At 48.7% G+C, this 26,224-nt stretch overlaps 1 long non-coding RNA gene across 1 annotated transcript; it reads right to left on the bottom strand.

The window, feature by feature from the left end:
- Window positions 1-14,880: 14,880 nt before the first annotated feature.
- Window positions 14,881-22,530, bottom strand: LOC124988022 (uncharacterized). The gene is made up of 3 exons (XR_007109334.1): window positions 22,428-22,530; window positions 15,184-15,338; window positions 14,881-14,996 (listed from the first exon to the last, which is right to left on the bottom strand). It is a non-coding gene; the product is annotated as an uncharacterized LOC124988022 (long non-coding RNA).
- Window positions 22,531-26,224: the final 3,694 nt, after the last annotated feature.

Genomic DNA, 26,224 nt, shown 5'->3' on the forward strand with positions numbered 1-26,224 from the left:
TTTATACCCAAAGAACTTAAAATCAGCATACTACAGTAAAGCAGTCACATCAATGCTTATAGCTGCTCAGTTCACAATAGCTAGATTATGGAACAAACCTAGATGCCCTTCAATTGATGAATGGATAAAGAAACTGTGGTATACGTACACAATGGAATACTACTCTGCCATAAAGAAGAATAAAATTATGGCATTTGCTGGTAAATGGGTGGAGTTGGAGAATATCAAGCTAAGTGAAATAAGACAATTCCAAAAAAATCAAAGGTCAAATGTTTTCTCTGATAAGGGGATGATGATATATAATGGGGGTGAGGGGTGGGAGGGTAAGAGAAGAATGGAGGAATTTTGGATTGTGTAGAGGGAACTGGGACAGGAGGGCAGGGGGAAGGAAAGATAGTGGACTGAGGCAGACATTATTACCCTATATACATGTATGATTTCACAAATGGTGTGAATCTACATTGTGTACAACCATGGAAGTGAAAAAGTTGTACCCCATTTGTGTACAATGAATTAAAATGCAGTCTGTAAAAATTAAAAAAAAAACAATGTGTGTGTGTGTGTGTGTGTGTGTGCACGCGCGCACGTGCATGCTTGTGTGTATTTGGTCTGTGAAAATAAAAAACTTCATTTTTTAATGGAATAATAGAAATTATAAATAAAATTCATGTTGTCAAAATAAGCAAAACTATTACATCCACATGTAGTAAGAAGTAAAGGCTGGCTCAAGATTTATATTGCAACTCATTCAAATTCAGGAAAGCTTTAGAGGAATTTTAGCTTATCAGAGGCTATCACTTCCTAAATATCCTTTCTCCATTTTTTTTTTAATACCAGGGATTGAACCCAGGGGCACTTAACCACTGAGTCACATCTCCAGCCTTTTTGATATTTTATGTAGAGACAGGGTCTTACTAAGATGCTTAGGGCCTCGCTAAATTGCTGAGGCTGGCTTTGAATTCATGATCCTCCTGCCTCAGCCTCCCAAGCCACTGGGATTACAGGTACCCTGTACCCAGCCTTTCTCCACATTTTAAAGTAATGGAACTCCTAACTCCTACCTGGGTATGGCTCCTCCTCTGGTGACTATATTTCCAAGCCTTCCTTATTGCTTTGGTGTGGTCATGTGACCTAACCACAGCCAATGGGATGTAAGCAAAACGACAGGTATCACTTCCAGGTCACAACCCTGAGAAAGAAGAGGAGCCCACCCTCTTAGCTCTTTCCCTCCTTCCTGCTGACTATAGCAGCTGCCTTGGACTCAAACTCAGCCTACTGACCTCTGGAGTGTTCTAGAAGAGAAAAAGAAACTGCACTCTTGTTTACATTGCTTTATTTGAAGATCCTTCTGCTTGTTTGAATACCTTAGCCTGTGCCCTAATGAATACTGATGCTAAAGATTTTCAGCTTAGAATACTGCGGGCAGAGGACCCACGGAAACTGTGAAACATTCGAGTCTCTTGTTCAGTTTGTGCTTAGCAAGATCACCAAGCAGTTAATGTTTCTGAGCATCAGCACCAGGCCAGCCACTACTGGGACTAAGACCCATAGGGCATTTTCCCTCCCTCAAGAGGTTTATGCTGTAGCCTTGAAGACCAGAAGCAAAATATGACAGAACAGCACTGCACTCTGTCAACCTCCAGACCAGTGACACCAGTGCAGAGCATGTAGCCACGCTTCTCAAAACTCATGGTCCACGATGTCCCAGGCCAAAGGGACCTCCCCACTGGAAACCAGATATTGTGGTGTCTCAATCAGGTTTCCCTTTTCAAAGTCACTTACTCTCCCTCTCCTTCAAAATTTCCTATTGTGAAATGGTCCCGGTGTGACTATCCATGTCCTCATCCATTTGACTTTATGACCTGGGCTCCCCAGCCTCTGCAATATGTCTCTGGTCCTAGAGCTCACGGGAGCGGGCATGTTTTGTGTTTATGTCATGCCCTGTTCATGCCGGAGCCTCTTGCTACCACCCAAATAACAAATCTTCATGCATTGTCACGCTGGCCCATGTGTGCCGACTCATACTGAGTGATCACCTCCCAGGAACAAGAGCAAAGTGGCTGAGAAAATTGGCCTGGATGCCCAGGCACCAAGGCTAGGAAAGGAAAAGATAAAGCAGGCCTGAACAAAATCAGGAGACGGTCTGATGAACTGAGGAGGCATATAGATTGAGTCTCCTTATATGTCACTGGCAAGGGAGTCTAGAACTGGCTATTTAAACTCATCAATTATTCCATTGTTCACTAAGGGGAGGGTAATATTTGTCCACAATATTGGCTGACATTAAATAAAACACACACATATGAAATATGATTAACACTGGGTTAATCATATCTCCAAGCTAGTTATGCAGGAGAACTGGAAAATTTTCCAAATTTATGTAAATTTACGAGTGTTCTCTATCTGGCTATGAGGGAAACCATATGTGATACAGAGAAAAGAGAGCTTGATTTGAGGTTCAAGTCAAACTGGAGTTTGAGATGACACTAAACTCCCCGCTTCTTTGGGTGGGCGGGGTCTGCATAAGCTGCAGGCCTCTGCAGCCAGGAAAGCCTGTTGTAGTGTTAGTGCAAATCAAGGCAGGAGGTACCTGCTGGAGTCCACTCTGAGGGTCGCAGCTGGCAAAGCTCGAGTCTCCTCCAGGACCACCGAGTGGCGTGTGGCAGCTCTTAGTGGAGACTGTGCCCTCCAGCGTTGCTGCAGCTCACAGCCAACTTCTTTCTGGAACTTGGAGAATGAAATCCACAGACAAGGAGTGCAGGCCATATAGCCCACAGACAAGGAAGAGTGAGCACAGAAGAGCAGAATGTATTCAAGCATGAGGAAAAAGAGACGGGGTTCTCAGGGTCAAGAGGGAACCTGATAAGGGTTGCCGCTTGAGTGTGCCGGTCTAGGGGTTGGCATAATACTTGGTCGCTGCTGTTAGTCCACATTTATTATGCTAATCAGGTCTTGGAAAGCACCAATGCTATCAGTTAGCCCTTGAGTCTGAGCTCTCAGCTCTGCCTCCCCTTCTGTACCACCACCACCACCACCACCACCACCACCACCACCACCCTCCCCCGCTTACCAGGAAGCAAGAGGTTGAGCTCAGTGGGTGGAGAGGTGGAGAATCCTCAAGAGTTGGGGCTGCGGCACTGTGTGGAGCAGGTGTCTGCACCGGCCTGACCTGGGCTGCCATGCCACCACAGTGTGACAGGTCATCGTCCCACTCTGGCTCTCCTCAGCCCTGGCTCACCACACCCCAGGCCCAGGCCAGCATGGCGGGCCCCATGCGTCCAGACCCTATGCTCACCTCCCATGCTTCAAGCCCCCCTGGCTGCCACCCTGTCACTGTGTCTCCTGGAACAAGGGCTTGGATTCAAAAGGAGCTGCTCAACTGCTCACTGCAGTCTAACTTCCCTGGTGACGGTATTTTCACGTGTAAATAGGGGACAGCAAGGCAGGGTTTTTCAAATGGAAGTGCCTGGCACACTGCTTGCCCCAGAGCAATGGATCGCTAATTCAACTCCATCAGAAACAGACATTTAAAGCAAGCTGCCACACGTTGTTCAACAAAAATAAGAACCTGGAGTGACACGGAAGGAAAGCCCATCAGCAAATGATGCGCAGAGACTAGGAAAGGGATTCCTGGGGAGAAACCTTCCTTGTCTGCAGAAGGCAGATTTCAGAACTGGCAGAGGCACAACACGGAATGGCAGAGAAAAGTGTGGGAACGCTCTGAAGCCCAAGGAGCTCTCCGAGGACACGCGCTCAGGCAAGAAAAATAGCAATTCATTGAGTTCTGCAGGACCGAGGAGGAGGCCGGGCCTCCCAGGCCTGATGGGTGCAGCTTGCCGATGAGGGATGACCTTGTGATCGGGTCAAGGAGAACCACTGAGGAAAACCTGTGAAGGGAGCCAAGGAGCGATACAAAGGCTGAGTAAATGGCAGAGAGGTTGGTATACCACTCTCTGCCCATGGTGGCCAAATCCTTGGAGGGTCAGCCCAGATATTTCGGTATGTTGTGGTAAATCCTCAGGAGGTCAGCTGAACATGTGTGGCATTTCAGAGATGCCAGCTTTGGTCAGGGGGTTGGAAGCTGCTGGGGGCAGTAACCTACATAGTGTGTGGAGAGAAGCGAAGTGTAATTCCAGGGCACAGATGGCAGGGCCGTGGGAGCGTCTCCTCTCCAATGACACACTCGCGCACGACTCTGCTCTCCAGGCCCACGTGGCGAGCCCGGGTTGTGCCTCAGTTTGTAGGTTTCAAACCTTTCTCCCCAACAGAGCGAAGGACCAGAGCCTTTGGATTCCACCAGTTCCGCTCCGCTTGGACACTGCAGTTTGGTCATGGCAGAGGCACCCAGACCGGTCAGAGGATAAACAACTCACAGAACAGAAAAAAATGACCCCTGCCAAAGGACCCCAGTGCCCCTGAGGATTAGGGAGAAGAGAGGGAAGACATTTCTCTCCCAAGCCCCTGACTTCAAGGCCACGACCACTTCCAAGATGAGGTGCCCTTCTTGTCTGTTTGGAGAACCACACAGAAACCCCAGGGCCTCCCACCCCCCACCCCCACCTTTGGCTTGTGAGCAGAGCTGGGGCTCTCTTCCCACACCCATGCCTGGGGACAGGAAGCTCAGAACAGCGAAGAATGGTGAATTATTTCCCTGAAAGTCCAATGTGCCCTCTCACTTGCCTCCCACCCAGCATTCTGTACCCCCATCCTCACTGAGCTACCCAACTCACGAGACTGAGAGGAAGGTAGCATGTCCACAACCTAAAACCAAACCCAGGGAGAGCTGCAATTTGCCCCACATGGGGTGACCAGATGGCTCTTTTTCTGCCTGTTTCCCTAGAACCACCCCAAGCTGGGGACCACAAACAGGGAAGATCCCTCAATCCAAGCAAACCGTAGGCCTCCCTCTCACCACCCATCTGCAGCAGGACTGCAAGACCACGGTGGAGCCTTGCTTCCCCAGATGCTCAAAAGCTCAGAGCTGCTCTTTGTCCTTTGCCTAATCTCCTCTTTTCACCACCAGGACAGTGAAGTCTGAAAACCTGTGCTCAGCACAAGTCCAAACCCAGAAGGGAAGAGGCCGGCCCAAGATGTTTTCCCCAGCGCGCTGCGGGGAGGCTGGCTCTTACTTTGACATGTGCTAGAGGTGTGGTGTCCAAAGTAAACCTTTTGAACTGTTTTTTTGGAACCTCCAAAAAGACCCTGCACATCAAAGGGGATCGGATCCCCCGCACAGTGCGTTACAGGCATCGTTAAGCATTTTGCATGAATCACCCACCTTCTGGAAAAGAAAGGAAACCCAAACTCAAAGCACATGGCCAGCCCGTGGCCCCAGCGCGGCCCCCAGCACATGCTCACCACATGGTTCCGCCTGGCTCTGCGGAATCGGTTCCTGCAGACGCGGGGACTCCTCCTCCACAGGAGCTCCCTCTGCGTCTCCCAGGCCAGGATACAATGGGGCCCTTGTAGGAGCAGCCCAGGCCCCTCGTGCAGGCCCACCTCGTGACGCCCATGCAAACTCCGACTTTAGTCACGTGGGTGCCCTGCTGGGCCACCCCTAAAGAGTCAGGTGGGATGCAGTCTGGGGCTGAATCGGGATCCTGTGTGAGTCTGTGGCACCGTGCCCAGAAGCCAGGCTCCTAAGCAAGCGCAGCATCCGTGGGCTCTGCAGAAGATCCCAGACCCGGAAAGAAGGCAGAGCCAGGGCCAGATCCTGAGTCTTTAGACTCTTCTGTCCTCTGCCCTCATGGAATTCATTTGATTTCCCACAGAGAGTGGTGGCAATGGGCAGGGCAAGCGCCCCAACTTCTGAGGCTGCCTTTGACCCTGCAGCTCCCAGAAACTACAGAGGTAGACTCCTCTGGATCTGCCTGGGAAGGGAGGCTGAAGCCGAGCTACGGAGGGGCCACTGGCAGCAATCAGATGAGGCCCTGAGGTGGGGCACCTGGGAGGCCACTGTGTCCTCTCCGGCCGCTGCTAACAACCTTCTGAGTGCCCTGAGATTTCACTGGAGGTATTTGAAAACTAGATACAATCACTCTTAGCAATTGCCTTTTAAAAACTCATCTTCTCTGGCAGGTGAAAGTTCTAGGTTCAGGAAAAGAAAGAGGTTTAAAAAAAAAAAAAAAAAAAAAAACCAATGCAACCTGATTGGTAAGTGTTTTAATTAGCAGTTCAAAAGCTGCCCACATTCTGGGTTTCTAATTAATAGGCACAATTTCCATTGAGTTCTACTTCAATGGGAGCTATATAAAACCAGTGAGTGGGTGACATTTTTCCATTCAAAAAAGAACAAGAAGAAGGAGGAAAAAAGCTGAATTAGAAACAGCCGAGGCAAATGAACTGTTTCTTGAAGTTAACCCTTCAAAATAAATATCATTCCCTACCCTTAGTTGGAGCCCTTCAGTCCATAACTGGTCAACTCCGCCTGAATCAGTTTAACCTTGACATCCATAGCAAGGGGCCCAGATGCTGTGGATCCCAGTGAGATACCCGCACCCCACAAACACTGACTCAGCACGTTGTGTGCCAAGCACCACCCCGGTCTCTGGGATGGTAAGAGGAAGGAGTTGGTCCCCTCTCTCCAAGGAGCTCTTGCTCTTAGGGAAGGTAATCACACCTTTTAAATGCTGTAAGACTAGACCACACGCAGACCAAAAGCACCGGCTCATTCCTTCCCATTTTCTCAGGATCTAAGCCAGGGTCTAAACAGAGCAGGCAATTATTAGACACTTGTTGAATGAATGCAGGACTGTTACTGTGCACCTGCACATGGACCTGGGTGGCACAAAGGAGGGCATACCAGCTCTGCTGGGGTGGAGTAGACCCAGATCATGGGCAAGGCTGCCCGGGCTGTCCTCCATGGCATCTGATCTAATTGCTTAGAAACCAATCACACTTATCATTAAATACTTTATCATCATCTATGGAAGAGAGGTGAAGCCCTAGGGATGGTTCTTAAAAGATCAAATGGGAATTTCCCAAGCAGAGACCTTGGGAAGATCATTCTAGACAGAAGGACCAGTAGAAAGACAAAGAGAACCAAACTTTGCCAAGAAAGTGGAGCAACAAAGAGAGGGTGTCGGAGCCAGGGGTCTGGTTAAGTGCAGAACATGTGCTTAGCACGCACAAGGCCCTAGAGTCTCGTCTCTCGTACCTGGTTGCCCGGCCTTTGTCCTGAGGTGATGAGGAACCTTCAGAAGAGACCAGAACATTTTATGGAAAAAGAGAGAGAACTGGGGAAAGAAGCCATGTTTGGAGTCTTCAGAAATGGTGAGTGAAATGTGAGGGGAAGTCTTGGAGGATTTGGCAGTGACTGAGGTGGCACCTGACACTGGGATGGTCCAGTTAGATGCAGACCATGGGAGAAGAAGAGGGCGTGGGCAACTGGGGAGATGGTGGTCCTACTAATGCCAGAGGGAACCAACCCAGGCAGGCTGGGGTGGGGGACGTGACGACTTTCACACCACACACATGCTCTCACCAAGTCAAATGGAGTCATTCCGTGTGGGTCCTAGATTTCCAGAGCTCAGGCAGATCTGCCCTAGAGAGGTGACCTCTGCTTGTCTGGGATTTGTATAAGGTTTCCTCCCACGCTCTCAGGCAAACACACACACACACACACACACACACACACACACACACACACTTCATAGATTTCAGGATGCGACATCCCCCTTATGAGAACATTTCCATGTCTGACAAAAACCTGATGCCAATTCAGAAAACACCACAGAAAGCAGTGCAGAGTGAGAAGGCAGCTCGGACACAGACGAGTGAGTCAGACTCCAGCAACGCTTCCAAAGAGACGTGCCCAAGTTCCATCCCTCCTGAAGGTCCCAGGGAGCTCAGGAAGAGGCTCCTGTGCTCCCCATCAAGGAAGCTTCCCCTCTTCAAAGAAAAAGAGAAATTTTTAAAAAGAGACCTCTTAAGGGACACACCCTCAGAGTCTCAGCAAACGCCCAGGTGCTCTGTCTAGACCACGAGCAACCTTCTATCTCAAGGAGATGGTCCCACCAGACATCTACCTGTTAGTCTCCAACCAGAAACCTGAATGATCAGTAGATGGATTGCTTGCCTATCCTTGTCTTCAGATATTTTTTCATTATCCCAACTTCCCCAAGAGCCAAGCAGCTCTTTTTACGCCTTCCTATCCATCTACTCTGGATTCAAGGAATCCATATCTATGTGGTACACTCTGTAATTTCCAGGTAAATGCGGCCCCACCCTACCCCCACCAATCCAAACCTACACAGTTGTAGCACAGCCAAACGGATCTTCATGACCAACTTGATCTTCCACATGACCGCATTTAGGGGTCACTAATAGAAATTAGAAAGTAGGGCAAATTTGCAAATACAAAGTTTGCAGATAACGGGGACGGACTCTAGGTTGTTCGGTAGCCCCTTCCTGCAACCCAGCAATCTGCACAGCATCTGTTTAAATGTGTCATCGCATAAGGGAGTCAAGGTCACTCAAGCCACTTTCAAAATTTTGAGATGTTAGTGTATTTTTAAAAAACAAAATTAAAATGAGGAAATGCCCAACGGGGTTATTAAAACTGCAGTATATTTTAAATGTTTATATTTGACAAATTAAGGCTTTTAACTCACAACATGAATCTACTGCCACATCAAGGACACTAATCATAAGATTTAAAGGATTTTAAAAATATTAATGCATAGATCATCACAGACAGCAGGGTCTGATGGAGGTGCAGGAGTTTTAAGCTAAATGGTGTTGATCATCTTTTAACTCCTTCTGGAGGTTCTGTATCTGTAACTGCATGATGAGAGAATCCGGCATCTACATGAAGTCCCTTTGGAAACACAGGGCTCTGGCCTTGTGATCTCCCTGGTCCTCTCTGCATAGACTCCAAGTGAACGTCCATCAAAGTCTCTTCAAAAAGTCAATTACTCCCTTCTCTTGTTCACAGTGCCACAAAAGGAACCCATTGTGTTATTTGCTGGATGGACTGAAACAGGGACCATTAGAAAAAGGGGTTAGTGACGGTCCCAAGTTGGCGACTGTTCCTTTCTGTGCTAGGTGTCACCGTCTGTCTCCAGGCCCGTTTCCTCAAATGTAGTTTGCATCTGCTTGAGACCAAGGGTTGGCAAACATTTTCTAGAAAGATCTAGAAAATATTTTAGATTCTATGAACCAAAATGCAGGAACAAGGACATTTGTCATTACGTAGAGAACAAGAAAGAAAACGAACTACCACAAAATTTTTGCACCCACATAAAAATGCAAAAATCATTCTCTGGTCCCAGGCTGTATAAGAAGAGGCAGCATCTGGTTTGGGCTGGTGGGGTGCAGCTTGCGGAACCTTGCTTCAGAGCCGAGCAGCCTCTCCCATGGACTCTGATAGTGGGGCCATTGACATCTGTGCCAGGGTTGTAGAGCCCTTGAAATGTGACTAAGGTGACCAAGGAACTAATGTTTTAGATTTGTTTCACTGAAATTAATTGAAATTGAAATAGGCTCATGTGACAAGTGGCAGAGCTTTGAACCTTCTATCGGTCTCCGCAGGACCTGACATTTTTGGTTCTGAGTTCACTGCCTTCAAGAGCCTTTGTCTTATGAAACTGGCAAGTGAGAACAGACGAGGATTTGGGCACGTCGCTCCCTCCTGCCAGCCCTCGCTGTCTCTTTCATTTTTTCCCATGTTCCTGACCTGCCTTACTCCTTCTAAATGCAGAATTCCAAACCGTGCAGGGAGGCACCCCAGGAAGAAAAACCCAACTCAAAGGGGTGCCGCAGCTGTTTCAAATTTGAGGGAAACACGCAAGACTCAGTTGTTGGTGCGCCACCAGCTCAAACTCCCACCAGCTCAGCAGCCACCCGACAGTTGACACAGGACGCTAACTCGCACGTTGATGGCGGACTGGGCCCCACTCCTTCCAACAATGCCAGAGCTTTGCAAGACCAGGTTCTTCACAGCTGGAGTGATAAAAAGCAAGAATCTCCTGAAAATCAGTGGGGTGCAGGAAAGGAGGGTGATAGTATCCAGTCTGATGCCAACAGTGAACCACGCACTAGGCAAGCGCTCTACCACTGAGCTACATTCCCAGGCCTTCGTATTTTTTATTTTGAGATGAGGTCTTGCTAAGTGGCTGGGGCTGGCCTCAAATTTGCAACTTTCTGCCTCAGCCTCCCAAGTTGCTGGGATTACAGGTATGTGCCACAGCACCAGCTAAGCCAACATTTTCTTAAAGCACAAATTTTACCCCCCTTCTTTGTGTGTGTGTATATGTGTGCATGCACACACACACTGGAGATTGAACCCAGGTGTGCTTAACCACTGAGCAACATCTCCAGTCCTTTTCTTGTTTTATTTTGAGACAGGGTCTCGCTGAGTTGTTTCAGGCCTCACTAAATTGCTGGGGCTGACTTTGAACTCGCGAGCCTCCTGCCTCAGCCTCCTGAGCCACTGAAACAGCCTTCTTTTTCACTACCTTGTTGAACATTGTACCTCTCAATTTTTCTAACCCAGAGAGTTCAACGATTTGCTTTATAAAGTGCCTAACCAGTGAATCCTGACAAAAACTAAGTGAGCCACCCCGGCCAAGTCTGGCTAAGGCAAGAATACACGAAAGCTTCACTGAAGGACTTATTCAACACAAACGAGCTTCCCTAACTCGCTATTGGGAGTTAGCTTTGCTTCACTGTGGGGACCCTGAGAAGAAGCGTCGTTTCATACACCTCTTCAATGGCTAACGCTAGCACACCCCACCACTTGCTCCTGGTCTGAAGGAAGGGAGGAGCCCGATTCTGGTAAGTGAGCAGCAGTCTCCCTGGTAGACAGCACGAGTCCCTCACGTGTACAATCACCCCTATGGGTCAGCTAGCAACCCTTTCTCTCCTCACCTGAGGTCACAGCAAGTTCAGAGAGCAAACTGCCACTTTTATAACGACGTTCTTTTCTATCCCAGGGTTCACTGGTGTCTGGCTACCACCTGCATAAGGGCCAAGGAATCCGAAATAGTCCCTTTTTTTTTGCCACTTTGAGCATGGGATCCCCTGGGAAACATAGCTATAGTATACGGTCTGTGCCTCGTTTCCCTTCTGTGTCGTCTAGAACCTGAGGGTCACCTCATCCACCCCTCCCACAGTGATGGAAACCCTCCAGGGCATTGACCAGCTTGGCGGCGGAGTCCCTGTGATGGGGCTGCCGTTGCCTCTCACACCCACCCAAGGGGGCCAGCCCAGGGCAAGACACCCCTGGGCCAGGCTTCCAAGGCTCTGACTGTCTCCCTGAGGTTTTCCATGGCTGAGATTTAGCGCCCTTTTCTTAGTCTCTTCCGTTTCATCCTGGAGTGAAATCTGTCTTCTCCACTAAAATTAAAAGACCATGAGATCCATTTTACTAAAAGCAACCAGAATTGATGGCAGCAAGGACTTGTAGGATAACGCATGTGCCCCACAGATTTCCCCAAGAAAATAGAGAGAGAGAGAGAGAGAGAGAAGAAAGAAGGAAGGAGAAAGAAGGAAGGAAGGAAGGAAGGAAGGAGGGAGGGGGAGGGAGGAAGGGAAGGGAGGGAAGGAAGGAGAAAGAAAGAAAGAAAGAGAGAGAGAAGAAGGAAGGAAGGAAGGAAGGAAGGAAGGAAGGAAGGAAGGAAGGAAGGCAGGGAGGGAGGGAGGGAGGAAGGAAGGAAGGGCGGGCAAGCTTATGTTTAAAAAGAAGTGAAAGAACGCCTGGATGGCTTTCTTGTCCTGAGGCTGAAGGATTCTGTGCCCAGCTCTAAGGGGTTCTCAGATTGTCTTTGCCACATGTTTGTGAACAAATTCTATAACCCCTTGTACTTCCCCCACCCCTGAGTCTGGCTCATTTCAAGGGATCTACTAGGGACCCAGCAACACATTAGGTGCTAGGGATATAAAGATAAGGCCCAGTCCTTGTCCTCAAGAAACTCAAGGATGAGGTAAGAACCAGATGCATTAAGGGAAAAAACTCTAAATTTCCTGCAAGAACACAGCGCTGAAGTCGGGGAACTCAGAAGAGAAGATGTAGCACAGGACTTGGACTCCAGTTGTTCAGGAACATTGGATGCTCCGGAAGGGCATCTCAGGCAGCAGGAAAGCATGAGAACAGGAGGGACACATGTGACAAACTCAATAATGAGCAAAGGATCCAGTCATGGTGGCACACACCTGTAATCCCAGCACTTGGAAGGCTGAGGCAAGAGGATGCAAGTTCAAAGCCAGCCCCAGCAATTTAACCAGGCCCTAAGCAACTCAGTGAGACCCTGTCTCTAAATAAAACAATACAAAAAAGGGCGGTGGATATGGTTCAGTGATTAAGCACCCCTGGGTTCAATCCCAAGTACCAAAAAAAAAAAAAAAAAAAAAAAAAAAAAATGAGCAAAGAGCAACCTTTGTCTCTCATCTCTAGACCTCCTTCCTCCAACCCATCTTTACTGTGAGCCAGAGAAATCTTTGTAAAAGACAACTCTAAAAACCCTTTGGTGGCTGCTCTTAACCTGGTTTGAAGATCATTCCACAGTCTGCCACCCTTGCCATCTGACCAGTCCTTGGTAACCACCAACCTTTCCTACCCCCAAGCCTAGTTAGGTCTACCTGGCCCTCCAAGACAGCCTGGGGTCACCTCAATGACAAGTCTTTCCCACTTTCAGGACTGGATGAGGCATTTCTGCAAGTGTCCCTTAAGTGTCCTGTAACACACAGCAGACTGCATGGTGATGGCCTAGTCACTGGTCTCTACCCTACCGTACTGCTGGCTCTGTGTGGAAGGGCAGGGGGAGGGAGGAAGAACAGGCTCATGGGAAAACCCTAACAGTAAGACATGAACTAAGGAAGAATTAATAAAAGAGTCAGGAAAGAGTAATGAGAAACAGCAGGGAACGAGTCCTGTCATGTAAGCAAAGTAGGGGGCTTTGCAGCAGGAGACCCTTAGGAGAAACACCCTGCAGAAATCCCTTGGCTAATGATTAAAACTGAGTTTCTTGGTCCTTTTAGCTTTTGTGTTTGTGTTTTAACCAGGGACCTCTTCGGCATTCTGGGGAAGACCGTGGACCCATCTCAAAACAATAATGTTAAATATATCAAAGACAACGTATACATTGATAACTAAAACCGCTTATGGTAAAATATAGTTTTCTAAATATTAATACATTATACTAGCCAGGCTCAGTGAGTGCACCTGCAATCCCAGTTACACAGGCAGCTGAGGCAGGAGGATTGCAAGTTCAAGGCCAGCCTGGGCACCATAGTAAGACCCTGTCTCAAAATAAAAAATAAAAAGGGCTGGGGGAGTAGCTCAGGGTAAAGTATCCCTGGGTTCAATCCCCAGGATGGATGGATGGATGGATAGATAGATAGATAGATAGATAGATAGATAGATAGATAGATATGTATATCTATTCTACAATAACTTTTATGTTAATACTCTCAGGTTTTGGTGCCTACATTCATAATTGAAAGAAATTCTAAGTTTCGGTTAGAAGCTAACAAAAAGTGAAGTGTTTTCTCCATCCACATTCAGAGTCCGCAAGTTAGGAATGCCTGCCCAAATCATCGGATTGACAACTAGGTCCTTGCTGACTTTTGCCCAAGCAATTTCAGCGACAGAAGCAAAAGCCAGTGAGAAACACAGTGTTGGGTGGATGAGAGGAGAGCAAACACAGGCTGTCATCCCAGGTTTCTCTTTCCAGATATTTCTGTGGCAAAATGAATGCAAAAGCTTGGAAATCCTTGAAGGAGAAGAAAGGCCAAGGGGCAATAGAAATAGAACAGGCTGTCTCCTTGTGACCCCCAAAGCCATGTCAGGGAAGTGTCTAACTCTGCTGGACCGTCCTCAGGAACAAAGGCAATAGATCGGGACAGGGAGTCATTAGCACTGCTGTGAGTCAGGCTTGGAGGTCACATAGCCGCAGAGCCAGAACTGCAGGCAAGAAACCACAATCTATGCCCCGGGTTCCTTTTCTCTGAAAAATAACCATGTTGCTTGGAATGCGACACATCACTCGTGGGCTGAATTTGGAGTTGGTCTGAGTTCCAGTCTCTGTGGGATGCCGGTTGGAGAGAGGACCTTACCAAGAATTCTTCTTATCTACAGGGAAGATAATCTCCTAGGGACCTGCTCTTGGTACAGCCTTTCTTGTTCAGATGAGAGATGATCTCAAGGTAACAAGTTATTGAACCTGTTGTTTGAGGAGTTTTGTTTAAAGCACTGTCCACAGCAGGTGACCGCTGAGGTATCCAATCCTAAAAATTAAAAATAAAAATGAAAAGATATACATATTAGAGACAGACACAAAACTTGACAATATCAATATGGCAGATCAGCCCCAACAGCTGTTAAACACAGAACACGTCCAAAACAAAAGTAGAAAAGGTTTGGGTTTCTAACAACCCCCCTTTTCTAGTCAAGGTTAAAAATAAAGACTCATGATTTCCCATGAGCTCTGTCTTGGACAGCTTCTGAGAGCCAACAGGAGGACAGTTGTGTAGACAGGCAATGCCCTATTCAAACCCAGGCTCTGATTTTCCCTCAAAGGGGAATTAAGTTGCTAGAGACCTGCTCTTGAGTCTCCTTTCCTCCCCGGAAACAATTGTAGATCTGTTGGTTAGTTGACTTCATCCAACCTAACCCAGACCAAGATAAATCAAACTAAATGTCCCCTGATACAAGAAGCAAGAAAAGTCTGTGGTTCTGAGGAAGCTGGATTTCTCAGGCAATGCTTTATACTCTGAGCCAGGAGCTCACAGGGGGTCTTTGGGCCCTGGTGGAGCCTAAGGAACAATTACAACAGGATTGAAAGTTGATCGCTGAACATTGTCTATCTTGCCTCGCTTTGCTTTGCCTTTCTATGGAAGGAGTTCAAAGCCCTTTCCAGAAGAGAGCCCCACCTTGTCGTCGTTCATGGCACCCATTATCTCAACCTGCGGGTTCCAGGGAAGTTGCATAAAACCAGCTTCCTTCCAAGAGTAACCAAGTTTGCCCCTGGTGGAACCATCTGAAATTCTCAGAAGATCTAACAGAAGAATCAAGGGGGGGAAAAAATCAGTTTCCAAACCTAACATCTCAGGTTTCTAATGCCCCATTCTCTAGCTGCATAAAATAAACCAGCTCTGAATTCCCAGAGGCTACAAAGACTGAACACGATGTGTAAGCCAGAGAGCTACTGCTCCTAAGGAATATGAGATTCCATCAGCTCTCACCTTGTAGGTGACTCCAGATTTCAAGGACCACGTCTCCAGCAAAACACAGGTGTACTCTGCTCCTTGGACTCTACCTGTGGTTCCCAGTCAGTCGCCTTGGGGATTAATGGCCTCCCTGCTCTGCACTCTCTGCTCCATTTAGCAATCAGTGTGTCCTGCAGAAATACAAACAAGACCAGCTCCTGTTCTTATAAGCCCAGCTCAGGGAAGGGAAGATGGGACCAGACTGCTCCAAGAAGTGGATTTCAGGAGGACTTGGCTCAGGCCCGGCACAGATGTTTTGTATCTGCATAGGGATCCTGTCCCTTGCCTTGAACTCTGACTCACCAGCTTGCACCAGATCAACTCTGCATGGCAGGGTAACTCTTGAGGGAAGGTCTGAGAAACAAGGCTCCATTTGAGCCAGAGCACAGCTGGGCATGGGAGGAAAGGAGCAGGAGGTGAGGACAGGTTTAGCGGGTGTCTTTATTCACTGGGGGGAGGGTCCCACATTCTGTCATTCTCTCCCCTCTGGGCCTGCTGTTCATTTTCTCTGAAGGTTAACCAGAAGCCAGGGCCAGAGGATTTCTCTCCTGTGGCCTGGGCTGCCTGCAGATCCCTCACATCTGCTGCAGATGTGGAAGCTTCTTAAATTCACTTTCTGTATCTATGGGCTTTGCTCTTGCATAAAGCCAAGGTCACCTGGTCTATATAAAAATGCCCATGAGGTTCTGTGGGTCAGGGCCTCAAGTCAAACGAAAAGACAAGAACAAAAAGAGATGCTAGGTACTGCCCAAGTGCAGGTCCAGGTGGCAGCAGGGTCTTGACCCACCCCCACATGTCACTTAGGTACCCCACCAGCACTTCACCTGGGCCACAGAATAGAGAAGTTCAGTGGCCCAAGGGAACCAACCCTGTTTCAACATCTGCTCTTGTGTAATAAAATCCTTGCCTGGAGACACTTGCAAAATGATTACTACACATGCATTATGGGATCTTTTCCAAAAAAGAAGTGGGGCAGGAAACTCCCATCCTGTCTTTGTCCTCCCTGGGGCATGTTGCCAATCGGCTTCCTTGCCTCCTCAAGACCCTGGTCAAGCCCAACCTGCCAGTCACAAATGGGGGTAGGCGCCCCTGTTTATCTCGCTGCTCCAGGAGGTGGAGAGCTGATGGAGCAACAGCTCTTCCCAGTGCAAGCTGCACCTTCAGCAGAAACCTGCCCTGCCTTGGTCCCTGGACTCAGGCCCTTCCAGTCCTGCAGTTGCCCCAGAAGTTCCAAAGCTCTCTGCCCACCTCCTAGCCCCTGTCTCCAGCCGCGGCCGGAGCTTCCCCCACTGCTGACCATCCCATCGGTCATGTTTCCACCATGCCCCAGAAGTTCAGAAGGTTTTCTCAGTCCAAAGGATGGCTATCCTCTTAGGCTTCGGGTCCCTGACACCCAAGCTACCTCACTCCGTGACTGTTTCTTTTCTGCGTCTTTGCTCCAGCCCTGTCTCCAGCTGCCGCCTCTCTGCCTGAACACATACAGTTCTCCCATCTCAGGGCGTGGGCGCTGGATGGAGTCAGGGCTTCCCTCTGAACTTTCCCTCCTTCCTGGGTTGTCTGCGGCTCAGTCACCGCCACCTGCCATTGGGCTTCCCAGCACCTTCCTGATGCTCAGGCACACCGGCCTGACCATGTCCAATTGTCATCTTTTCTCATTTCTTATGCCCCTTCAAATCTGAGACCTTTCACAGCCTGGTAACACCCACCCCCATCCTCCTGATGTTCCCCCATTCTGATTTCCATGGTACTCTGCCCTCCTGGGCGTACTCCCAACAGGACACTTCCCTCTGTCTCCTTTACCAGTTCTCTCCCAAAGGTCAGAGCAGGAAGGTGGTCCCTCCCCAGGGCTCCTATTGCTCCTCACTCTTGCACACGCTCTGAAATATCCCTTGTTCCTCGTTGCTGATCCAGCAAAGCGCCAGTTCATTATCCCAGCATTGTTCTCTCCCAATCTACCAGCCGAGATGGCCTCCTACTCCTCCCTTCTACTCTGACCACTTCTCACCTCCTCATTGGACCACAGGTGGGGATGTTTCCATCACCTCCAAGGCTCTGCCTACACCACATCCTTTCTACTTCCCCTTCTCTATCCAAATCCTACTCCTCATTCAAAGTCTAGCCAAACTCTCTTCTGTCCCCACTTGTGTTATTAATGCAAGGAAAACAGAGACGGTATCTTTCCTCTTGGGTATCCCTGCAAAGCATACGCTTCACATATGGAAACCGAGCAGAGCTGAACGTATGGAGGGGTTATGCCAACACATTTCTTAAATGCATGCATGACCTCCACATTCTTTAGTCTTGATGGTCACAGCCACAAGCAAAATGTGACACACACTTTTGTTCAAGTATCGCTTGCTTTGAAAACATTGTGAAAATCTGTCTATAGTTATATCACTTTTACTCCACAGGTTTATGTGGACAAATTCATTAAAAATAGATCTACTTGTTTCCTCCTCCTTGCTGATGGGGGTTGAGGTTAAACGGTCATTAGCTAGTGGCAGTGTGTCACTTTGGGCTGTCCTGAACAAGAGGGGACAGCTTACGCTTGTGTTGTGGTTTATCTTGAGATGACACTGGACAGGATTTTCCTTAAAAAAAAAAAAAAAAAAAAAAAAAACCACTTTGTGAAAATATCTAAATTTAAACATTCAGTAACATTACGCCACATCCCAGGTCTAAAAGACAACGCCGTCGTAGTTTATTATTGGTTTCAAAAAAATACAAGTGCCTGGAACAGAAAGCTAGTATCTTTCTTGCTCATTTTGTATTAAGAACTTATCCAAACTTTTATTCTCACTTGACACTCTGATGGAAATATCACTCACATCTGCTGCCGTTCCTCCGACCGCCTCTTCAGGACAGAGCTCTCTATTTTCAGGGGTCCAGGGTCCAGCCGCCTTTATGCTGTCACTGGCCCAGAGGATGTAAGCAGATCTGTCATGCACAACTTCGGGAAGTGTCTAGAAGGAAGCAGAGCTCCCTCCACCCGCCTTCTCCTAAGGGTTGAAAACCGCAGAGGGGCTCAGTCCCTGCAGGGCCTGGGTCATGAGTGGAGGCGTAGAAGAGGGTAGGATAACAAACCGGAGGAGCCTGGGCCTTCTGTCTACAGAGCAGCCGCGCTGGCCCTGGCACACGGGCCTCCAGAGTTCATTTAATACAACAGAAACGGAGTCTCTTGTCCTACACAGCAAACCTCATCTTACCTAATAGACCTGCCTGAGAGTCAAAACTTACAATTCGATTCACAGCATCAGAAACTTCCAGTGTATACAGCTTTGCTTCAAAGGTCTGTGTGGAGGTGAACTCCTGTCTTTCAACATCACATGGATCCACGACTATTTTCAACAAAACAGACTAAAATTAGTCCTGGCGTCTGTTCCCCACCTCTGTTCTTCTGTTGGGATTTTCTTTCCTGAGATGAGAGAGGCTGGGTGGTGTCCTGGAACACGTGTGCAGAGTGAAGCCAGGGAAGCAGACTTTAACCCTCGTCTCCGAGCTCTGTTAGTGATGTGACCCTCCATCAATGACATTCTATATCCAAAAGATGCTGTGAATAATTTCCATTTTAATCATCAAAGCCTTATTGAGGTTGTTGTGAGGATGAATTAAAAAGCCGGAGTCTGGAGAGTGGTTTCAATAAAAGCTTATGAAACCTAAAAGAAAAAAATCTCAAACCACAGAATATACAGGTCCCAAGTAACTGACTCCTAATCAAACAATTAACAAGGTCCTTTTTTAAGCAGAGAGAAAAAGCTGTGCTCTTCCTAACAGGTGGTGGGGACTTTCATACTGGATACTGAGGCTCTTGGTCTTGCAAATTCAGGGCTGAGAAGTTCAGCTCCCCCATAGGAGAAGAGATTCCCAGGAGTGCAAGTTAAAGGGCATGGTAGTATCTGCAAAGATGGGCACCAACAGTGCATATTCCTTCCCCACAGCCACAGGTGGGCTCCTTCCCGTCCACTGTGATTTGCTTTGACTAACTGGAGGATTTCCAGGTCTAGATAAGGGGCCTTGCTAAGGTCAACCACCAGGGAAACCAGCTGAAGTCAGACTACTGAGTGACAAGAGAACCCTGGGGAGAAGTCACATGCAGGAGAGTCAAGGCCACTAGTCAAAGCACTAAGACCCCAGACAATGACCCTCCTGGCTGTCCCAACCCCAACCAATCCCCATATGAATGGACCACAGTGGCCTTGGCTGACCTCAAGGACAACAGAACGTCTCGCAGGACTGTGAGAAAGAATATAATATGGCTGCTTCAAGTCGCTGAGTTTGGGGGTGGTTTGTTACACAGTGGTGAGCAGCTGATTCAAAAGAGGTCCCCGTGTTCTCAGAAGCAAGACACATGATCACGTCTCAGTGCCTCCCTCCGGTCAATTCCCAGCCCTGCGGCAAACTCAGTCTACCTATGATGTCGGCTTCTTCAGCTTACAGATTCTTCTACCCCTGCATAGGTAACAGTTCTAGTGTGTCCTTTGAGCTCACTTTTATTATTCTTCTGTATTACCGTTAAAATGGCAAGGACGAAATAACCACCAGGAAGAAGCGTGAAGACAACCCAGATCCCAGCAGAGGGGTCTGGGCGATTTTCTCCCATGGCTGGGCTCTGCCAATTGGCAACAGTTAAATTCCTATTTTCCACTCCTAAGTGGAGTTCTTATTATTAAACTCTGTAGTAAAAATAATAATGGCTAACATTTATTACATTCGTACCATGTGCAGGGCTCAGTGCCAACCATATAGCATTTAATTGTTTGAACAACTCCATGAAGCAGATTCATTTATTTCTCAAACATTAATCAACCAGGCACCATCCAGGTACAGGGACCCAGACACTGACGACAAAGATCCTGATGGCTGTTCAAGCCAAGGTGGGCGAGGTGGGGAAGCTGTGAGGCTTCAGGACACCTTGGGAAGGCAGAGCTGCCCTAATCTGCTGGGAGGGAGAGCGCTGTGATGGTTAGCATCCTCCTGCCCGTTTTACAAATGACGAACTGACATGTAGAGTCACTTGCTGGAGATGATACAGCAGGAACATGCAGAGTTGCAGCTGAGCTGGGTCTGTTGGTTTCCAGAGCACCTCTTCCCCATCCCGCCCTCCCGCCTAGCGTTTCAGACCCCCAAGCTACCGGTTGGAAATTGGACGGGCCAGGCTGTCCCCATCCCACTCACCCCTGTGCCAGCAGGGCAGGTCCCTGAAGTAGCACAATGCCCTCGCCACTCTGAGAATCCTTCCCCTCTTGAGAAGCACCGGACCAAAGCCAGGGGCTTGGACAGGGGGACACTTGGTCCTAACCACAGTAGCTTCACCCCGCAGGCTGCAGCAACTACCAGGGAGTCCCTAAAATCAGAGCCAGTGACTTTTCTCTTCTGCAGGAGTTGCCAAATAATTCCTCATAACCGATCACCTGAAGAGGACAGAATGACAACGTCAAAAAAACATCAAGGAGAACGCTCCGGAAATAGCGTGTTTCTAAGGGTTAAAATGATTTTATCATTACCCGACACCCAGTAATGTTAAGTTCGATGCTGGGAGGCAGGTGCCGTGGGTCCAAGAGCTTTCATTCTCTTCGTCCCCACGAATCTGGCTGGGAGCTTTCACAGCATGATGTTGTGACAAGGCAAGGGCTGTCCTGAGGGTGCTTGGTCAGACAGGAGGGCAGGCACAGGGGCCCCAAGGCCACGGCCAGCACTCAGGCAGCACATGGCCACCACCCTTATGCATTCAGTTTTAAAACTTTCTAAAAATATTTTATTAGGGTAAAATCTCATTAAAATTCTCTAATATAATATATTTTTAATAAAAGCCATGGTTCCTTTTCCCATTTTGTAAAGTGCTTATCAGCAAAGTTGAAACAAAAGGCCTCTCTCTCTCTCTCTCTCTCTCTCTCTTTCTCCTCTCTCTCTTTCTTCTCTCTCTCTCCTCTCTCTCTCTCCTCCTTCCAAAGGAAAGGACTCCCAGATTTTCAGCTGCAAAGCCCCAGAGACCCCAGAGGTCCAACTGTTAAGAGCACCAATTTCCGACCGAGGAATCACACGCAAAGAGACTGAAGGGTAACTGACATCACAATTTATTGCCCCCAAAACAACCTTCTCAACTCAAAGCAAAACCATAATTACGGGTGAGAAAGACACTCCCTGTTAACTGGCTGTGAAAGAGTGATTTACGGGGCTTTCTCCCTCACAGTCGAAGGCTCTTGGCAGTCACAAATACCGGTTTTGTGTATTCAGAGGCAAAGCTCAGAGGAGCAGAAGAGAGGAGAAAGGACATTTTGCATGGGAAGTGTGCCTCTTTCCACCACATTGATTCCATAAAGTCACAGCCCCGAGAGCCCTTGGAAAGCCCCCCATTCAGAAAACAGACTTGCACCATGGCGATGACAAAGACAGGCACTTCCTTTTTGGCTTTTTCTTTTCTTTTTTTTTTCCCCCTTTAAGTAGTTCCCTACCCCTTGAAATCTCCTGGTCTCTATTTACGCCTTACAGGAAGAGAGGACCCCCACTTCGGGGCAAAATGCTCACACGATTTTAAGATGCAGAGCAACATGGACCTGGCCTGGCTGGAGACAGGCAATTTGGGACAGTATGAAGTTCTTGTCTCTGCAGAACCGGCACAGATGACACATAAGAGACGCTGGTGTCTCTGTGAACACTTTCCTGACACAACCAGGAACAGAACCTTGTTGAGGGATCTAGGAGGTGCTGGGAAACAAAATGGGTGTGAAGAATCCAAAGGAAAGAGAATCAAGCCCAGTGACCAAGCTCTGGAGGAACCATCTAGAAAGAATCTGCCGGTGGGGGACATTTCCTTCCTGGCATTCCCACCCAAGTCAGCATACTTCTAGAAGGTACAGGACCAGGAATCCACTGAGCTAGCTTCTAAAACCTGGAGTGCTTCCTCCCTATTGCATCTCAGTTTTTTCCATCAGAGCTGGTGCCCCTAGTACAGTCGCAGGAGATTCAGTTTCCTCCCAGGCCCACGATCTCCTGATAGAATCAACCTTCCCTCCAGGGGCCTGGGAATTAGTCGACCTTAGGACCATGAGGGAATGGCTCTATGCTGAGGGAGAAATGAGTTGGCTCTAAGTTTTCTGCGCTGAGTTTTCTTTAGGAGACGTGAAGATGTACACCCAGCGTGGGAAAAGTGGGGATTCAGAGCCCAGCGGAAACTGGGCTTCAAACAGTCTGTGAGAAGCGACTGAAGCTCCGACTCTTACCTGTTGGAGGGTAGGGATGTTCATGGGGGTGACTTGCTCTGGATATGACCTGCCATGATTTATACAAAGTGCCTGGCACAGGCCACCACTCTCTCGGTGCTCTGTGAAGGGGGCCCCTCCTGTGTTTCAAACCCAGACTTAATCACCCTGAGCCCAGTCACATGACCATCTGGGGTCAACAGGAGGAAGCAGCTGTTGGCCATGTTGGCGGTACTGAAACTAAGAACGAGAAGAAAATTAACTGTCCTCAGGAAAGAAAGCCATCATTCCCAATGGAGAAGACCTGATTGTACAGGAGAAAAGGAGGAAGACAAGGGAAGCCCACCACTCTTCAGCCACAGGCCTAGGCCCTGGAGGGGATTATCAGACATGGGGCAAGACACCAGGGACCTTTGAATTTCAGGGACACAAGAAATCCTTTTTCAGTCCAAGTTTGTCCCCCAAAATTGCCTGGACGTACTTTACTAGAAATTTTATTGGCTATCTATTTAAAATGCAGACATACTTGGCACCTTGTTATTTTTATTTGCTAGATCTGGCCTCCCTTTATGTAGAAAAAAAAAATGTTGGAAAAGTCAGAAAAATAACAGGGCTCCATCATTTCATTTTGCCCACATGGACTCCAGAATGCCCCTGGTTCCCGTCCCTAGGCAGGATCAAGTCCCTGAGGGAAGAAAGAGTCCAAAGAGACCTGAGGGAGGGGAAGAACAGAGACAGGTTGGGAAGCAGGTAGGGAAGATGCAGAACAGCCTGGACCCCACCTTGCTGGGAAAGAAGGACAGGAAAAGCAACAAGGAGAGCAGGAACGTGGGAAGGTCTTGCAGGAAGGAAAGCCACCAGGAGTCCCTCCCTGGTTTCAAGATTCACTGAGCGTATGAGCACCAGAGATGATTTCTTATGATTTAGGAAGGAAAGTGAAGCTCATTTCCTGCCACCAGGTGCTGGGGGAAAGCCTGTCGTCTGCTGCCCCTTTCCAGGGCCAGGGTGTCAGGGAGCAGGGCTTCGCCTTCCTGGCTGCAATTGCTAAGCCTCTCAGGGCACCGGGCGCAGCTCAGGTTCCAGGACCAGAGGCAGAGCTTTCTGCACCCAGGCTGTGGCTTTCTCTTGACACCTTATTGTATTCACCACAATTGCTCTGACTCTGCCCACTGGAGGAAACAAGTCCACCCCCTACACACAGGCTCCCACCTCCTCCGGCCCCAGGCTGGTCCTCCCATCATCTGAGATGTAAGTCACACCTGTGAGCTGTCAGCAGCCATTTCCCTTCCTCAAACCTGCACTGGGGCTGAGCCGGAAGGAGGAGGAAATGAATACAATAACACTGGGGCACTGGGATCGTCCCTTGGGAGTCCTCGGTCATGGGACGCACAGACAGCAGAGGAAGACCTTGACACCTTCCAAGAGCAAAGTGCAAATGAATACAAGATAGACAAAGTGGATTTGAAAAGGCACCACCTTCAGGTCCCCCAGGCCACAGGGAACAGGCAGCAACTGGTGACATTTCCAGACTTTCCCCACTCAATAAACATATGCAAGCTGAACCCAGGATTTGTGCAGGACAAAGGGATCCCGTGGTCCCTGCAGTAAGCAGAGCAGTGGTTTGTTAGCCATGAAGAAAACACCAACTCTTGAATTTCCTCCTTCCTGCTGAGGGAAGCGCAGAGCTGAGGAAGCCCATTCTGTCACCCCCGACCCACACATTTCACGGAGCGGAAGCCAAGTCTGAAAGTCAGGGAGGAAATCTCAAGGTCAGAGCCATGGCCTGGGGAAGTCTGATCACTCCACATGTCTAAAGCAGGAGGTTGAAGGTGCAGAATGAGATGGGGAGGGATTCAAAGTGCTGCAGAGGCAGAAGGGACTGTGAACCTGAGAGTTCCTGCTGGAGTTTGCAAGTTAAGAGAGGGCAAACGGGTAAGGGACCAGCGGGCAAACACGAAGGGAAAGGAGTGTGCACTCGAGGTTAATTGTGGCCGTCAGAGATGAGTGGCTACACGGGGGAGATTCATTTAAAATTAACGAGGCATTGGTTGCTTTTTATGGGTCTTCCTAGGCAGCAAGATCATAAGCCACAGGGGCGAAGCGGAATGACTCTTCAGAAACTTCCCAACCAACCTGCAACCGAGTACACCAACTCTGAGTCTGCGCATCCCGAGAGTACAGGGGTATCAAGGTGCCAGGGGTCCAGGACAGGAGAGAGGTCCTGCCCAGTGGGCACGCCTCGGGGCCAGTCTGAGACTGTGGGGAGGTCTCTGGGACAGGACAGGCCACAAGGCCAGAGGATCTACGTGCTGGACGCCAGAGATTGAACCATTTGCTCCTCCCTGAGATCACAAGCGAAGGACATCAGAAACCGCAAGCCGGTGCCATGTCACACCATTATCAGTCAACAACACGAAGCACGCAGGGTGTGGGCCCTGGAGACTGTGTCACCTAGTGATGTCATGGCCATCTTAATTAGTACAAGTGCATGCCATGAGGTTTACACGGTGACACAATCTGACAGCACGCTCCTCAGAACACAGCTCCACCCTCAGGCAATACGTGACCCTACAGTGCTTGAGTTCGGTCTTGCTATCACCATCCTCAGAGTCAACAGCCTCGAATATTCACCCAGGCAATGCCAATCACGGCTTGACATGGAAGCTTCTAGAATCTGATGTGGGGTAGGAGTTAGGGTGGGCCAGACTCTGAGTCTGAAAAGTTCCCTCCTCTGGGAAGTCACCCTGGATGCCCCAGGCATAGAAAGTCACTTCCCCTCTGCATATTGTTCATCTTCCTGATATCTCAATTGCTTGATTTTTTTTTAACCACTGTTTGATTCAGCACTAAGAATTTGATCTCATTTATCTTGATACCTGCCACATGGCATAACAAAAGCACTATCCAATCCCCGCCTGCCATGGGTAAAGGAATGAGAAGACAGCGTTAGTTTCTAACTATGGTAACCGGCCCAGAGAGAAAGAGGTCCCAACGAAAGAGAGAGAACCCAGGAGGGAAGAAACGAACGCCCCAAATCTGCAGGCTAGGAAGGAAAGAGGGACCGAGCGATGAGAAGAAAGGAAATGAAAGGACGAAACTGCCTTTCTCTTATAGTATCAAAACTTCCACAGGCCAGGAAAGAGAGACTCCTAAGATCCTCTAGAACCAGAAATCATGGTCTCCTGTGGCCTCCAAATGTTTTGGTCCTGATGCCACAATGTCTATGGTCACAACAGTTCACCCGTTGATTTCCACCTCGTGAAGAAAGCTGAAATGGTGAAGGAAGACTACCCACAGGAATAGGCCAACTCCTCCAAGAAAAGAGCCTGCAGGAAGTCCAGTAACACCCACAGGCAGAGAGGAGGAAGTGAGTCACGCTGGCAAGACCCGGGCATGCGCAGCAATGAGCCGCAGAGCCAGGGGCTCGATTCCCAGCTGCCTTCTCTTCCTCACCTTCTCTGAAAGAAGATACCCACTCAGGCTGCCTTAGAAGTTTTAGCACAGACCTAATGGCCAAAAGCCTCCTTTTTTATTCAATTGTCTTCCCACCTGCTCAAAAATGTACCCATTTCTAGCCTCTAGAGTAGGGACAACATGTCATTTTTGCAAGATTCCCTGCCTCTGAGTGAAGGGCAGGCTCCTAGGGCGCACTGACGGCCTGATGTGTCCTGGGGAAGACAAGCAGTTCCCCTCGTCACAGTTCCACAGAAGGCTGGGAAGAGCAACAGGAACAAAGTCAAAAAAACAGAGTCCACGTGAGACAGAGGCTCCATCTTCACTCTGTGAGGAGTGTGAGCCGCTCAGGAGGAGCAGGGGTA

Source organism: Sciurus carolinensis, chromosome 7, assembly GCF_902686445.1.
Source record: "Sciurus carolinensis chromosome 7, mSciCar1.2, whole genome shotgun sequence".
NCBI classification, from domain to species: Eukaryota; Metazoa; Chordata; class Mammalia; order Rodentia; family Sciuridae; genus Sciurus; species Sciurus carolinensis.